We start from the raw sequence: 18,069 nt of genomic DNA on the forward strand, positions 1-18,069 counted from the left end.
CAGAACCACTTGGCGGAAACCATGGAAACACCTGTCGGGCCGGCCGGAACCACCTCTCAGACGTGCCAGAACCATGTGCCTGACATGCCGGAACCACACCCCGAACAGACGGAAACCACCTGCCAGACCCTCCTGAACCACCTGGCGAGCACGCCTGATCCACCTGCTCAACTAGCCGGAACCACCTTCCTGACACGCCAAAATCACCTGCCAGGTATACCTGAACCACTTGGTGGACACTCCGGAATCATCTGCCGGAGATGCCAGAACCAGCTCTCAGACACACCAGAACCACGTGCCAGAGACGCCGGAAGCACCAGCTGAGCATGCCTGAGCCACCTGCTCGACTCGCAAGAAACACCTGTCGGATATGCCAAAATCACCTGCCGGGTACGCCAGAAACAGTTGGCGGACGCTCCGGAATCACCTGTCGGGCGAGACGGAACCACCTCTCCGACTTGCCAGAAACATGTTCTGGACACGCCGGTACCACCTGCTGAGTATGCCGGAACCAGCTGATCCACTCCCCAGAACCACCTAGTGGACACGCCAAAATCAACTGCCGGCTACGCCAGAACCACTCGGCAGACACTCCGGAATCACATGCCAGGCATTCTGGAACCACCTCTCAGAGGTGCCAGAACCAAATGCCGGACACTCCGGTATCACCTGCCGGGCATGTTGGAACCACCTCTCAGAGGTGCCAGAACCACATGCCGGACACTCCGGAATCACCTGCCGGGCATGCCGGAACCACCTGCCGGACATGCAGGAACCAACGGCTCGACTCGCCGGAACCATGCCGGACATGCAAAATCAACTGCGGCTACACCAGAACCACTTGGCGAACACTCCGGAATCACCTGCCGGGCATGGCGGAACCACCTCTCAGACATGCCGGAACCACATGCCAATGACACCGGAAGCACCTGCCGAGCACGCCAGAACCACCTGCTCGACTCGCCAAAACCACCTGCTGGACACGCCAAAATCACCTGCCGGCTACGCCACAACCATTTGGTGAACTCTTCGGAATCACCTGCCGGGCTGGCTGGAACCACCTGCCGGTCACGCCAGCATCACATGCCAGCTATGCCAGAACCACTTGGCGGAAACCATGGAAACACCTGTCGGGCAGGCCGGAACCACCTATCAGACGTGCCAGAACCATGTGCCTGAGATGCCGGAACCACTCCCCGAACAGACGGAAACCACCTGCCAGACCCGCCTGAACCACCTGCCGAGCATGCCGGAACCACCTACTCGACTCGCTGGAACCATCTACCTGACACGCTAAAATCACCTGCCGGGTATGCCACAACCACTTGGTGGACACTCCGGAATCATCTGCCGGACATGCCAGAACCAGCTCTCAGACACACCAGAACCACGTGCCAGACATGCCGGAAGCACCTGCTGAGCATGCCTGAGCCAAATGCTAAACTTGCAAGAAACACCTGCCAGACACGCCAAAATCACCTGCCGGGTACGCCAGAACCACGTGGCAGACACTCCGGAATCACCTGTCGGGCATGCCGGAACCAACTCTCAGACGTGCCAGAACCTCGTGCCGGTCACGCCAGAACCACCTGCTGGACAGACCGGAAACACCTGCTGGACACGCCGGAACCACCGGCTCGACTCGCTGGAACCACCGCCGGACATGCTAAATGACCTGCCGGCTACGCCAGAACCACTTGGCGAACACTCCGGAATCACCTGTCGGGCATGCCGGAACCACCTCTCAGACTTGCCAGAACCAAGTTCCGGAAACGCCGGTACCACCTGCCGAGTATGCCGGAACCAGCTGCTCCACTCCCCAGAACCACCTGCTGGATACGCTAGAATCACCTGCCGACTACTCCAGAACCACTCGGCAGACACTCCGTGACCAACTGCTGGGCATGCGGGAACCACCTCTCAGAGGTACCAGAAACACATGCCGGACTCTCCGGAATCACCTGCCGGGCATGCCAGAACCACCTGCTGGACATGCCGGAAACACCGGTTCGACTCGCCGGAACCATTGCCGGACATGCAAAATGACCTGCCGGCCACGCCAGGACCACTTGGCGAACACTCCGGAATCAACTCCCGGGAATGGCGGAACCAACTCTCAGACATGCCGGAACCACATGCCAATGACACCGGAAGCACCTGCCGAGCACTCCAGAACAACCTGCTTGACTAGCCAAAACCACCTGCTAGGCATGCCAAAATCACCTGCCGGCTAGGACACAACCATTTGGTGAACTCTTCGGAATCACCTGCCGGTCTTTCTGGAACCACCTGCCGGTCACGCCAACATCACCTGCCAGCTATGCCAGAACCACTTGGCGGACACCATGGAAACACCTGTCGGGCCGGCCGGAACCACCTCTCAGACGTGCCAGAACCATGTGCCTGAGATGCCGGAACCACACCCCGAACAGACCGAAACCACCTGCCAGACCCGCCTGAACCCCCTGGCGAGCACGCCTGATCCACCTGCTCAACTAGCCGGAACCAACTTCCTGACACGCCAAAATCACCTGCCAGGTATACCAGAACCACTTGGTGGACACTCCGGAATCATCTGCCGGAGATGCCAAACCAGCTCTCAGACACACCAGAACCACGTGCCAGAGACGCCGGAAGCACCAGCTGAGCATGCCTGAGCCACCTGCTCGACTCGCAAGAAACACCTGTCAGACATGCCAAAATCACCTGCCGGGTATGCCAGAAACACTTGGCGGACGCTCCGGAATCACCTGTCGGGCGAGACGGAACCACCTCTCCGACTTGCCAGAAACATGTTCTGGACACGCCGGTACCACCTGCTGAGTATGCCGGAACCAGCTGATCCACTCCCCAGAACCACCTAGTGGACACGCCAAAATCAACTGCCGGCTACGCCAGAACCACTCGGCAGACACTCCGCAATCACATGCCAGGCATTCTGGAACCACCTCTCAGAGGTGCCAGAACCACATGCCGGACACTCCGGAATCACCTGCCGGGCATGCCGGAACCACCTGCCGGACATGCAGGAACCAACGGCTCGACTCGCCGGAACCATGCCGGACATGCAAAATCAACTGCGGCTACACCAGAACCACTTGGCGAACACTCCGGAATCACCTGCCGGGCATGGCGGAACCACCTCTCAGACATGCCGGAACCACATGCCAATGACACCGGAAGCACCTGCCGAGCACGCCAGAACCACCTGCTCGACTCGCCAAAACCACCTGCTGGACACGCCAAAATCACCTGCCGGCTACGCCACAACCATTTGGTGAACTCTTCGGAATCACCTGCCGGTCTTTCTGGAACCACCTGCCGGTCACGCCAACATCACCTGCCAGCTATGCCAGAACCACTTGGCGGACACCATGGAAACACCTGTCGGGCCGGCCGGAACCACCTCTCAGACGTGCCAGAACCATGTGCCTGAGATGCCGGAACCACTCCCCGAACAGACCGAAACCACCTGCCAGACCCGCCTGAACCCCCTGGCGAGCACGCCTGATCCACCTGCTCAACTAGCCGGAACCAACTTCCTGACACGCCAAAATCACCTGCCAGGTATACCAGAACCACTTGGTGGACACTCCGGAATCATCTGCCGGAGATGCCAAACCAGCTCTCAGACACACCAGAACCACGTGCCAGAGACGCCGGAAGCACCAGCTGAGCATGCCTGAGCCACCTGCTCGACTCGCAAGAAACACCTGTCGGACATGCCAAAATCACCTGCCGGGTACGCCAGAAACACTTGGCGGACGCTCCGGAATCACCTGTCGGGCGTGCCGGAACCACCTCTCAGACTTGCCAGAACCATGTTCTGGACACGCCGGTACCACCTGCCGAGTATGCCGGAACCAGCTGATCCACTCCCCAGAACCACCTAGTGGACACGCCAAAGTCAACTGCCGGCTACGCCAGAACAACTCGGCAGACACTCTGGAATCACAGGCCAGGCATTCCGGAACCACATCTCAAGGGGCCAGGACCAAATGCCGGAGACTCCGGTATCACCTGCCGGGCATGCTGGAACCACCTCTCAGAGGTGACAGAACCACATGCTGGACACTCCGGAATCACCTGCCGGGCATGCTGGAACCACGTGCTGGACATGCCGGAACCACCTGCCGGAAATGCCGGAACCACCTGCCGGACATTCAGGAACCACCGGCTCGACTCGCCGGAACCATTGCCGGACATGCAAAATCACCTGCCGGCTACGCCAGAACCACTTGGCGAACACTCCGGTATTCACCTGCCGGGCATGCCGGAACCACCTCTCAGAGGTGCCAGAACCACATGCCGGACACTCCGGAATCACCTGCCGGGCATGCCGGAACCACCTGCCGGACATTCCAGAACCACCGGCTCGACTCGCCGGAACCATTGCCGGACATGCAAAATCACCTGCCGGCTGTGCCAGAACCACTTGGGGAACACTCCGGAATCACCTGCCAGGCATGGAGGAACCACCTCTCAGACATGCCGGAACCACATGCCAATGACACCGGAACCACCTGCCGATCACGCCGGAACCACATACTCGACTCGCTGGAACCACCTACCTGACACGCTAAAATCACCAGCCGGGTATGCCACAACCACTTGGTGGACACTCCGGAATCATCTGCCGGACATGCCAGAACCAGTTCTCAGACACACCAGAACCACGTGCCAGACACGCCGGAAGCACCTGCTGAGCATGCCTGAGCCAAATGCTCGACTTGCAAGAAGCACCTGCCAGACACGCCAAAATCACCTGCCGGGTACGCCAGAACCACGTGGCGGACACTCCGGAATCACCTGCCTGGCATGACGGAACCATCTCTCAGACGTGACAGAACCATGTTCCGGACACGCTGGTACCACCTGCCGAGCTCGCCGGAACCACCTGCTGGACATGGCAAAATCACCTGCCAGCTACTCCAGAACCAGACGGCAGAAACTCCGGAATCACCTGCCGGGCTGGCTGGAACCACCTGCTGATCACGCCAACATCACCTTTCAGCTACGCCAGAACCACTTGGCGGACACTCCGGAAACACCTGTCGGGCCGGCCGGAACCACCTCTCAGACGTGCCAGAACCATGTGCCTGAGATGCCGGAACCACTCCCCGAACAGACCGAAACCACCTGCCAGACCCGCCTGAACCCCCTGGCGAGCACGCCTGATCCACCTGCTCAACTAGCCGGAACCACCTTCCTGACAAGCCAAAATCACCTGCCGGCTACGCCACAACCATTTGGTGAACTCTTCGGAATCACCTGCCGGGCTGGCTCCAGAACCACTCGGCAGACTCTCCGGAACCACCTGCCGGGCATGCCGGAACCACCTCTCAGACATGCCGGAACCGCATGCCAATGACACCGGAAGCACCTGCCGAGCACGCCAGAACCACCTGCTCGACTCGCCAAAACCACCTGCCGGACACGCCAAAATCACCTGCCGGCTACCCCACAACCATTTGGTGAACACTTCGGAATCACCTGCCGTGCTTGCTGGAACCACCTGCCGGTCACGCCAACATCACCTGCCAGCTATGCCAGAACCACTTGGCGGACACTATGGAAACACCTGTCGGGCTGGCCGGAACCACCTATCAGACGTGCCAGAACCATGTGCCTGAGATGCCGGAACCACACCCCGAACAGACCGAAACCACCTGCCAGACCCGCCTGAACCACCTGTCGAGCACGCCGGAACAACCTACTCGACTCGCTGGAACCACCTACCTGACACGCTAAAATCACCTACCGGGTATGCCACAACCACTTGGTGGACACTCCGGAATCATCTGCCGGACATGCCAGAACCAGCTCTCAGACACACCAGAACCACGTGCCAGACACGCCGGAATCACCTGCTGAGCATGCCTGAGCCAAATGCTCGACTTGCAAGAAACACCTGCCAGACACGCCAAAATCACCTGCCGGGTACGCCAGAACCACGTGGCGGACACTCCGGAATCACCTGTCGGGCATGCCAGAACCAACTCTCAGACGTGCCAGAACCTCGTGCCGGTCAAGCCAGAACCACCTGCCGGACACGCCGGAACCACCGGCTAGACTCGCCGGAACCACCGCCGGACATGCAAAATGACCTGCCGGCTACGCCAGAACCACTTGGCGAACACTCCGGAATCACCTGTCGGGCATGCCGGAACCGCCTCTCAGACTTGCCAGAACCATGTTCCGGACACGCCGGTACCACCTGCCGAGTATGCCGGAAGCACCTTATCCACTCCCCAGAACCACCTGCTGGACACGCCAGAATCACCTGCCGACTACGCCAGAACCACTCGGCAGACACTCCGGAACCACCTGCCGGGCATGCCGGAACCACCTCTCAGAGGTGCCAGAACCACATGACGGACACTCCGGAATCACCTGCCGGGCATGCCGGAACCATCTCTCAGACGTGCCAGAACCATGTTCCGGACACGCTGGTACCACCTGCCGAGCTGGCCAGAACCACCTGCTGGACACGCCAAAATCACCTGCCAGCTACGCCAGAACCACACGGCAGACACTCCGGAATCACCTGCCGGGCTGGCTGGAACCACCTGCCGGTCACGCCAACATCATCTTTCAGCTAAGCCAGAACCACTTGGCGGACACTCCGGAAACACCTCTCCGGTCGGCCGGAAACACCTCTCAGACGTGCCAGAACCATGTGCCTGAGATGCCGGAACCACACCCCGAACAGAACGAAACCACCTGCCAGACCCGCCTGGACCCCCTGGCGAGCACGCCTGATCCACCTGCTCAACTAGCCGGAACCAACTTCCTGACACGCCAAAATCACCTGCCAGGTATACAAGAACCACTTGGTGGACACTCCGGAATCATCTGCCGGAGATGCCAGAACCAGCTCTCAGACACACCAGAACCACGTGCCAGAGACGCCGGAAGCACCAGCTGAGCATGCCTCAGCCACCTGCTCGACTCGCAAGATACACCTGTCGGACAGGCGAAAATCACCTGCCGGGTATGCCAGAAACACTTGGCGGACGCTCCGGAATCACCTGTCGGGCGTGACGGAACCACCTCTCAGACTTGCCAGAACCATGTTCTGGACACGCCGGTACCACCTGCCGAGTATGCCGGAACCAGCTGATCCACTCCCCAGAACCACCTAGTGGACACGCCAAAATCAACTGCCGGCTACGCCAGAACCACTCGGCAGACACTCCGGAATCACATGCCAGGCATTCCGGAACCACCTCTCAGACGTGCCAGAACCTCGTGCTGGACACGCCAGAAGCACCTGCCGGACAGACCGGAAACACCTGCTGCACACGCCAGAACCACTTGGCAGACACTCCGGAATCACATGCCAGGCATCCCGGAACCACCTCTCAGAGGTGCCAGAACCAAATGCCGGACACTCCGGTATCACCTGCCTGGCATGACAGAGCAACCACTCAGAGGTGCCAGAACCACATGCCGGACACTCCGGAATCACCTGCCGGGCATGCCGGAACCACCTGATCCACTCCCCAGAACCACCTGCTGGACATGCCGGAATCACCTGCCGGACATGCCGGAACCATTGCCGGACATGCAAAATCACCTGCCGGCTACGCCAGAACCACTTGGCGAACACTCCGGAATCACCTGCCGGGCATGGCGGAAACACCTCTCAGACATGCCGGAACCACATGCCAATGACACCGGAAGCACCTGCCGAGCACGCCAGAACCACCTGCTCAACTAGCCAAAACCACCTGCTGGACACGCCAAAATCAACTTCCGGCTAGGCCACAACCATTTGGTGAACACTTCGGAATCACCTGCCGGGCTGGCTGGAACCACCTGCCGGTCACGCCAACATCACCTGCCAGCTATGCCAGAACCACTTGGCGGAAACCATGGAAACACCTGTCGGGCCGGCCGGAACCACCTCTCAGACGTGCCAGAACCATGTGCCTGACATGCCGGAACCACACCCCGAACAGACGGAAACCACCTGCCAGACCCTCCTGAACCACCTGGCGAGCACGCCTGATCCACCTGCTCAACTAGCCGGAACCACCTTCCTGACACGCCAAAATCACCTGCCAGGTATACCTGAACCACTTGGTGGACACTCCGGAATCATCTGCCGGAGATGCCAGAACCAGCTCTCAGACACACCAGAACCACGTGCCAGAGACGCCGGAAGCACCAGCTGAGCATGCCTGAGCCACCTGCTCGACTCGCAAGAAACACCTGTCGGATATGCCAAAATCACCTGCCGGGTACGCCAGAAACAGTTGGCGGACGCTCCGGAATCACCTGTCGGGCGAGACGGAACCACCTCTCCGACTTGCCAGAAACATGTTCTGGACACGCCGGTACCACCTGCTGAGTATGCCGGAACCAGCTGATCCACTCCCCAGAACCACCTAGTGGACACGCCAAAATCAACTGCCGGCTACGCCAGAACCACTCGGCAGACACTCCGGAATCACATGCCAGGCATTCTGGAACCACCTCTCAGAGGTGCCAGAACCAAATGCCGGACACTCCGGTATCACCTGCCGGGCATGTTGGAACCACCTCTCAGAGGTGCCAGAACCACATGCCGGACACTCCGGAATCACCTGCCGGGCATGCCGGAACCACCTGCCGGACATGCAGGAACCAACGGCTCGACTCGCCGGAACCATGCCGGACATGCAAAATCAACTGCGGCTACACCAGAACCACTTGGCGAACACTCCGGAATCACCTGCCGGGCATGGCGGAACCACCTCTCAGACATGCCGGAACCACATGCCAATGACACCGGAAGCACCTGCCGAGCACGCCAGAACCACCTGCTCGACTCGCCAAAACCACCTGCTGGACACGCCAAAATCACCTGCCGGCTACGCCACAACCATTTGGTGAACTCTTCGGAATCACCTGCCGGGCTGGCTGGAACCACCTGCCGGTCACGCCAGCATCACATGCCAGCTATGCCAGAACCACTTGGCGGAAACCATGGAAACACCTGTCGGGCAGGCCGGAACCACCTATCAGACGTGCCAGAACCATGTGCCTGAGATGCCGGAACCACTCCCCGAACAGACGGAAACCACCTGCCAGACCCGCCTGAACCACCTGCCGAGCATGCCGGAACCACCTACTCGACTCGCTGGAACCATCTACCTGACACGCTAAAATCACCTGCCGGGTATGCCACAACCACTTGGTGGACACTCCGGAATCATCTGCCGGACATGCCAGAACCAGCTCTCAGACACACCAGAACCACGTGCCAGACATGCCGGAAGCACCTGCTGAGCATGCCTGAGCCAAATGCTAAACTTGCAAGAAACACCTGCCAGACACGCCAAAATCACCTGCCGGGTACGCCAGAACCACGTGGCAGACACTCCGGAATCACCTGTCGGGCATGCCGGAACCAACTCTCAGACGTGCCAGAACCTCGTGCCGGTCACGCCAGAACCACCTGCTGGACAGACCGGAAACACCTGCTGGACACGCCGGAACCACCGGCTCGACTCGCTGGAACCACCGCCGGACATGCTAAATGACCTGCCGGCTACGCCAGAACCACTTGGCGAACACTCCGGAATCACCTGTCGGGCATGCCGGAACCACCTCTCAGACTTGCCAGAACCAAGTTCCGGAAACGCCGGTACCACCTGCCGAGTATGCCGGAACCAGCTGCTCCACTCCCCAGAACCACCTGCTGGATACGCTAGAATCACCTGCCGACTACTCCAGAACCACTCGGCAGACACTCCGTGACCAACTGCTGGGCATGCGGGAACCACCTCTCAGAGGTACCAGAAACACATGCCGGACTCTCCGGAATCACCTGCCGGGCATGCCAGAACCACCTGCTGGACATGCCGGAAACACCGGTTCGACTCGCCGGAACCATTGCCGGACATGCAAAATGACCTGCCGGCCACGCCAGGACCACTTGGCGAACACTCCGGAATCAACTCCCGGGAATGGCGGAACCAACTCTCAGACATGCCGGAACCACATGCCAATGACACCGGAAGCACCTGCCGAGCACTCCAGAACAACCTGCTTGACTAGCCAAAACCACCTGCTAGGCATGCCAAAATCACCTGCCGGCTAGGACACAACCATTTGGTGAACTCTTCGGAATCACCTGCCGGTCTTTCTGGAACCACCTGCCGGTCACGCCAACATCACCTGCCAGCTATGCCAGAACCACTTGGCGGACACCATGGAAACACCTGTCGGGCCGGCCGGAACCACCTCTCAGACGTGCCAGAACCATGTGCCTGAGATGCCGGAACCACACCCCGAACAGACCGAAACCACCTGCCAGACCCGCCTGAACCCCCTGGCGAGCACGCCTGATCCACCTGCTCAACTAGCCGGAACCAACTTCCTGACACGCCAAAATCACCTGCCAGGTATACCAGAACCACTTGGTGGACACTCCGGAATCATCTGCCGGAGATGCCAAACCAGCTCTCAGACACACCAGAACCACGTGCCAGAGACGCCGGAAGCACCAGCTGAGCATGCCTGAGCCACCTGCTCGACTCGCAAGAAACACCTGTCAGACATGCCAAAATCACCTGCCGGGTATGCCAGAAACACTTGGCGGACGCTCCGGAATCACCTGTCGGGCGAGACGGAACCACCTCTCCGACTTGCCAGAAACATGTTCTGGACACGCCGGTACCACCTGCTGAGTATGCCGGAACCAGCTGATCCACTCCCCAGAACCACCTAGTGGACACGCCAAAATCAACTGCCGGCTACGCCAGAACCACTCGGCAGACACTCCGCAATCACATGCCAGGCATTCTGGAACCACCTCTCAGAGGTGCCAGAACCACATGCCGGACACTCCGGAATCACCTGCCGGGCATGCCGGAACCACCTGCCGGACATGCAGGAACCAACGGCTCGACTCGCCGGAACCATGCCGGACATGCAAAATCAACTGCGGCTACACCAGAACCACTTGGCGAACACTCCGGAATCACCTGCCGGGCATGGCGGAACCACCTCTCAGACATGCCGGAACCACATGCCAATGACACCGGAAGCACCTGCCGAGCACGCCAGAACCACCTGCTCGACTCGCCAAAACCACCTGCTGGACACGCCAAAATCACCTGCCGGCTACGCCACAACCATTTGGTGAACTCTTCGGAATCACCTGCCGGTCTTTCTGGAACCACCTGCCGGTCACGCCAACATCACCTGCCAGCTATGCCAGAACCACTTGGCGGACACCATGGAAACACCTGTCGGGCCGGCCGGAACCACCTCTCAGACGTGCCAGAACCATGTGCCTGAGATGCCGGAACCACTCCCCGAACAGACCGAAACCACCTGCCAGACCCGCCTGAACCCCCTGGCGAGCACGCCTGATCCACCTGCTCAACTAGCCGGAACCAACTTCCTGACACGCCAAAATCACCTGCCAGGTATACCAGAACCACTTGGTGGACACTCCGGAATCATCTGCCGGAGATGCCAAACCAGCTCTCAGACACACCAGAACCACGTGCCAGAGACGCCGGAAGCACCAGCTGAGCATGCCTGAGCCACCTGCTCGACTCGCAAGAAACACCTGTCGGACATGCCAAAATCACCTGCCGGGTACGCCAGAAACACTTGGCGGACGCTCCGGAATCACCTGTCGGGCGTGCCGGAACCACCTCTCAGACTTGCCAGAACCATGTTCTGGACACGCCGGTACCACCTGCCGAGTATGCCGGAACCAGCTGATCCACTCCCCAGAACCACCTAGTGGACACGCCAAAGTCAACTGCCGGCTACGCCAGAACAACTCGGCAGACACTCTGGAATCACAGGCCAGGCATTCCGGAACCACATCTCAAGGGGCCAGGACCAAATGCCGGAGACTCCGGTATCACCTGCCGGGCATGCTGGAACCACCTCTCAGAGGTGACAGAACCACATGCTGGACACTCCGGAATCACCTGCCGGGCATGCTGGAACCACGTGCTGGACATGCCGGAACCACCTGCCGGAAATGCCGGAACCACCTGCCGGACATTCAGGAACCACCGGCTCGACTCGCCGGAACCATTGCCGGACATGCAAAATCACCTGCCGGCTACGCCAGAACCACTTGGCGAACACTCCGGTATTCACCTGCCGGGCATGCCGGAACCACCTCTCAGAGGTGCCAGAACCACATGCCGGACACTCCGGAATCACCTGCCGGGCATGCCGGAACCACCTGCCGGACATTCCAGAACCACCGGCTCGACTCGCCGGAACCATTGCCGGACATGCAAAATCACCTGCCGGCTGTGCCAGAACCACTTGGGGAACACTCCGGAATCACCTGCCAGGCATGGAGGAACCACCTCTCAGACATGCCGGAACCACATGCCAATGACACCGGAACCACCTGCCGATCACGCCGGAACCACATACTCGACTCGCTGGAACCACCTACCTGACACGCTAAAATCACCAGCCGGGTATGCCACAACCACTTGGTGGACACTCCGGAATCATCTGCCGGACATGCCAGAACCAGTTCTCAGACACACCAGAACCACGTGCCAGACACGCCGGAAGCACCTGCTGAGCATGCCTGAGCCAAATGCTCGACTTGCAAGAAGCACCTGCCAGACACGCCAAAATCACCTGCCGGGTACGCCAGAACCACGTGGCGGACACTCCGGAATCACCTGCCTGGCATGACGGAACCATCTCTCAGACGTGACAGAACCATGTTCCGGACACGCTGGTACCACCTGCCGAGCTCGCCGGAACCACCTGCTGGACATGGCAAAATCACCTGCCAGCTACTCCAGAACCAGACGGCAGAAACTCCGGAATCACCTGCCGGGCTGGCTGGAACCACCTGCTGATCACGCCAACATCACCTTTCAGCTACGCCAGAACCACTTGGCGGACACTCCGGAAACACCTGTCGGGCCGGCCGGAACCACCTCTCAGACGTGCCAGAACCATGTGCCTGAGATGCCGGAACCACTCCCCGAACAGACCGAAACCACCTGCCAGACCCGCCTGAACCCCCTGGCGAGCACGCCTGATCCACCTGCTCAACTAGCCGGAACCACCTTCCTGACAAGCCAAAATCACCTGCCGGCTACGCCACAACCATTTGGTGAACTCTTCGGAATCACCTGCCGGGCTGGCTCCAGAACCACTCGGCAGACTCTCCGGAACCACCTGCCGGGCATGCCGGAACCACCTCTCAGACATGCCGGAACCGCATGCCAATGACACCGGAAGCACCTGCCGAGCACGCCAGAACCACCTGCTCGACTCGCCAAAACCACCTGCCGGACACGCCAAAATCACCTGCCGGCTACCCCACAACCATTTGGTGAACACTTCGGAATCACCTGCCGTGCTTGCTGGAACCACCTGCCGGTCACGCCAACATCACCTGCCAGCTATGCCAGAACCACTTGGCGGACACTATGGAAACACCTGTCGGGCTGGCCGGAACCACCTATCAGACGTGCCAGAACCATGTGCCTGAGATGCCGGAACCACACCCCGAACAGACCGAAACCACCTGCCAGACCCGCCTGAACCACCTGTCGAGCACGCCGGAACAACCTACTCGACTCGCTGGAACCACCTACCTGACACGCTAAAATCACCTACCGGGTATGCCACAACCACTTGGTGGACACTCCGGAATCATCTGCCGGACATGCCAGAACCAGCTCTCAGACACACCAGAACCACGTGCCAGACACGCCGGAATCACCTGCTGAGCATGCCTGAGCCAAATGCTCGACTTGCAAGAAACACCTGCCAGACACGCCAAAATCACCTGCCGGGTACGCCAGAACCACGTGGCGGACACTCCGGAATCACCTGTCGGGCATGCCAGAACCAACTCTCAGACGTGCCAGAACCTCGTGCCGGTCAAGCCAGAACCACCTGCCGGACACGCCGGAACCACCGGCTAGACTCGCCGGAACCACCGCCGGACATGCAAAATGACCTGCCGGCTACGCCAGAACCACTTGGCGAACACTCCGGAATCACCTGTCGGGCATGCCGGAACCGCCTCTCAGACTTGCCAGAACCATGTTCCGGACACGCCGGTACCACCTGCCGAGTATGCCGGAAGCACCTTATCCACTCCCCAGAACCACCTGCTGGACACGCCAGAATCACCTGCCGACTACGCCAGAACCACTCGGCAGACACTCCGGAACCACCTGCCGGGCATGCCGGAACCACCTCTCAGAGGTGCCAGAACCACATGACGGACACTCCGGAATCACCTGCCGGGCATGCCGGAACCATCTCTCAGACGTGCCAGAACCATGTTCCGGACACGCTGGTACCACCTGCCGAGCTGGCCAGAACCACCTGCTGGACACGCCAAAATCACCTGCCAGCTACGCCAGAACCACACGGCAGACACTCCGGAATCACCTGCCGGGCTGGCTGGAACCACCTGCCGGTCACGCCAACATCATCTTTCAGCTAAGCCAGAACCACTTGGCGGACACTCCGGAAACACCTCTCCGGTCGGCCGGAAACACCTCTCAGACGTGCCAGAACCATGTGCCTGAGATGCCGGAACCACACCCCGAACAGAACGAAACCACCTGCCAGACCCGCCTGGACCCCCTGGCGAGCACGCCTGATCCACCTGCTCAACTAGCCGGAACCAACTTCCTGACACGCCAAAATCACCTGCCAGGTATACAAGAACCACTTGGTGGACACTCCGGAATCATCTGCCGGAGATGCCAGAACCAGCTCTCAGACACACCAGAACCACGTGCCAGAGACGCCGGAAGCACCAGCTGAGCATGCCTCAGCCACCTGCTCGACTCGCAAGATACACCTGTCGGACAGGCGAAAATCACCTGCCGGGTATGCCAGAAACACTTGGCGGACGCTCCGGAATCACCTGTCGGGCGTGACGGAACCACCTCTCAGACTTGCCAGAACCATGTTCTGGACACGCCGGTACCACCTGCCGAGTATGCCGGAACCAGCTGATCCACTCCCCAGAACCACCTAGTGGACACGCCAAAATCAACTGCCGGCTACGCCAGAACCACTCGGCAGACACTCCGGAATCACAGGCCAGGCATTCCGGAACCACCTCTCAGAGGTGCCAGAACCAAATGCCGGACACTCCGGTTTCACCTGCCGGGCATGCCGGAACCACCTCTCAGAGGTGCCAGAACCACATGCCGGACACTCTGGAATCACCTGCCGGGCATGCTGGAACCACGTGCTGCACATGCCGGAACCACCTGCCGGATATGCCGGAACCACCTGCCGGACATTTCGGAACCACCGGCTCGACTCGCCGGAACCATTGCCGGACATGCAAAATCACCTGCCGGCTATGCCAGAACCACTTGGCGAACACTCCGGAATCACCTGCCGGGCATGGCGGAACCACCTCTCAGACATGCCGGAACCACATGCCAATGACACCGGAAGCACCTGCCGAGCCCGCCAGAACCACCTGCTCGACTCGCCAAAACCACCTGCTGGACACGCCAAAATCACCTGCCGGCTACGCCACAACCATTTGGTGAAGTCTTTGGAATCGCCTGCCGGGCTGGCTGGAACCACCTGCCGGTCACGCCAACATCACCTGCCAGCTATGCCAGAACCACTTGGCGGAAACTATGGAAACACTTGTCGGGCCGGGCGGAACCACCTATCAGACGTGCCAGAACCATGTGCCTGAGATGCCGGAACCACACCCCGAACAGAGCGAAACCACCTGCCAGACCCGCCTGAACCCCCTGGCGAGCACGCCGGAACCACCTACTCGACTCGCTGGAACCACCTACCTGACACGCTAAAATCACCTGCTGGGTATTCCACAACCACTTGGTGGACACTCCGGAATCATCTGCCGGACATGCCAGAACCAGCTCTCAGACACACCAGAACCATGTGCCAGACACGCCGGAAGCACCTGCTGAGCATGCCTGAGCCAAATGCTCGACTTGCAAGAAACACCTGCCAGACACGTCAAAATCACCTGCCGGGTACGCCAGAACCATGTGGCGGACACTCCGGAATCACATGTCGGGCATGCCGGAACCAACTCTCAGACGTGCCAGAACCTCGTGCCTGTCACGCCAGAACCACCTGCCGGACACGCCGGAACCACCGGCTCGACTCGCCGGAACCACCGCTGGACATGCAAAATGACCTGCCGGCTACGCCAGAACCACTTGGCGAACACTCCGGAATCACCTGTCGGGCATGCCGGAACCGCCTCTCAGACTTGCCAGAACCATGTTCCGGACACGCCGGTACCACCTGCCGAGTATGCCGGAACCACGTGATCCACTCCCCACAACCACCAGCTGGATACGCCAGAATCACCTGCCGACTACGCCAGAACCACTCGGCAGACACTCCGGAACCACCTGCCGGGCATGCCGGAACCTCCTCTCAGAGGTGCGAGAACCACATGCCGGACACTCCGGAATCACCTGCCGGGCATGCCGGAACCACCTCTCAGAGGTGCCAGAACCACATGCCGGACACTCCGGAATCACCGGCCTGTCATGACGGAACCATCTCTCAGACGTGCCAGAACCATGTTCCGGACACGCTGGTACCTCCTGCCGAGCTCGCCGGAACCACCTGGGGGACACGCCAAAATCACCTGCCAGCTACGCCAGAACCACACGGCAGACACTCCGGAATCACCTGCCGGGCTGGGTGGAACCACCTGCTGGTCACGCCAACATCACCTTTCAGCTACGCCAGAACCACTTGGCGGACACTCCGGAAACACCTCTCCGGCCGGCCAGAACCACCTCTCAGACGTGCCATAACCATGTGCCTGAGATGCCGGAACCACTCCCCGAACAGACCAAAACCACCTGCCAGACCCGCCTGAACCCCCTGGTGAGCACGCCTGATCCACCTGCTCAACGAGCCGGAACCAACTTCCTGACACGCCAAAATCACCTGCCGGCTACGCCACAACCATTTGGTGAACTCTTCGGAATCACCTGCCGGGCTGGCTCCAGAACCACTCGGCAGACACTCCGGAACCACCTACCGGGCATGCCGGAACCACCTCTCAGACATGCCGGAACCACATGCCAATGACACCGGAAGCACCTGCTGAGCACGCCAGAACCACCTGCTCGACTCGCCAAAACCACCTGCTGGAAACGCCAAAATCACCTGCCGGCTATGCCACAACCATTTGGTGAACTCTTCGGAATCACCTGCCGGGCTTGCTGGAACCACCTGCCGGTCACGCCAATATCACCTTTCAGCTACGCCAGAACCACTTGGCGGACACCATGGAAACACCTGTCTGGCCGGCCGGAACCACCTTTCAGACGTGCCAGAACCATGAGCCTGAGATGCCGGAATCACTCCCCGAACAGACCGAAACCACCTGCCAGACCCGCCTGAACCCCCTGGCGAGCACGCCTGATCCACCTGCTCAACTAGCCGGAACCACCTTCCAGACACGCCAAAATCACCTGCCAGGTCTACCAGAACCACTTGGTGGACACTCCGGAATCATCTGCCAGAAATGCCAGCACCAGCCCTCTGACACACCAGAACCAAGTGCCGGACACGCCGGAAACACCTGCTGATCATGCCTGAGCCACATGCTCGACTTGCAAGAAACACCTGCCAGACACGCCAAAATCACCTGCCGGGTACGCCAGAACCACGTGGCGGACTCTCCGTAATCACCTGTCGGGCATGCCGGAACCAACTCTCAGACGTGCCAGAACCCCGTGCCGGACACGGCAGAACCACCTGCCGGACAGACCGGAAACACATGCTGGACACGCCGGAACCACCGGCTCGACTCGCCGGAACCACAACCGGACATGCACAATGACCTGTCGGCTATGCCAGAACCACTTGGCGAACACTCCGGAATCACCTGTCGGGCATGCCGGAACCACCTCTCAGACTTGCCAGAACCAAGTTGCGGACACGCCGGTACCACCTGCCGAGTATGCCGGAACCACCTGATCCACTCCCCAGAACCACCTGCTGGATACGCCAGAATCACCTGCTGGCTACTCCAGAACCACTCGGCAGACACTCCGTAACCAACTGCCGGGCAAGCAGGAA

This window comes from Equus caballus, chromosome 21 (assembly GCF_041296265.1).
Source record: "Equus caballus isolate H_3958 breed thoroughbred chromosome 21, TB-T2T, whole genome shotgun sequence".
In the NCBI taxonomy this organism is placed as follows: Eukaryota; Metazoa; Chordata; class Mammalia; order Perissodactyla; family Equidae; genus Equus; species Equus caballus.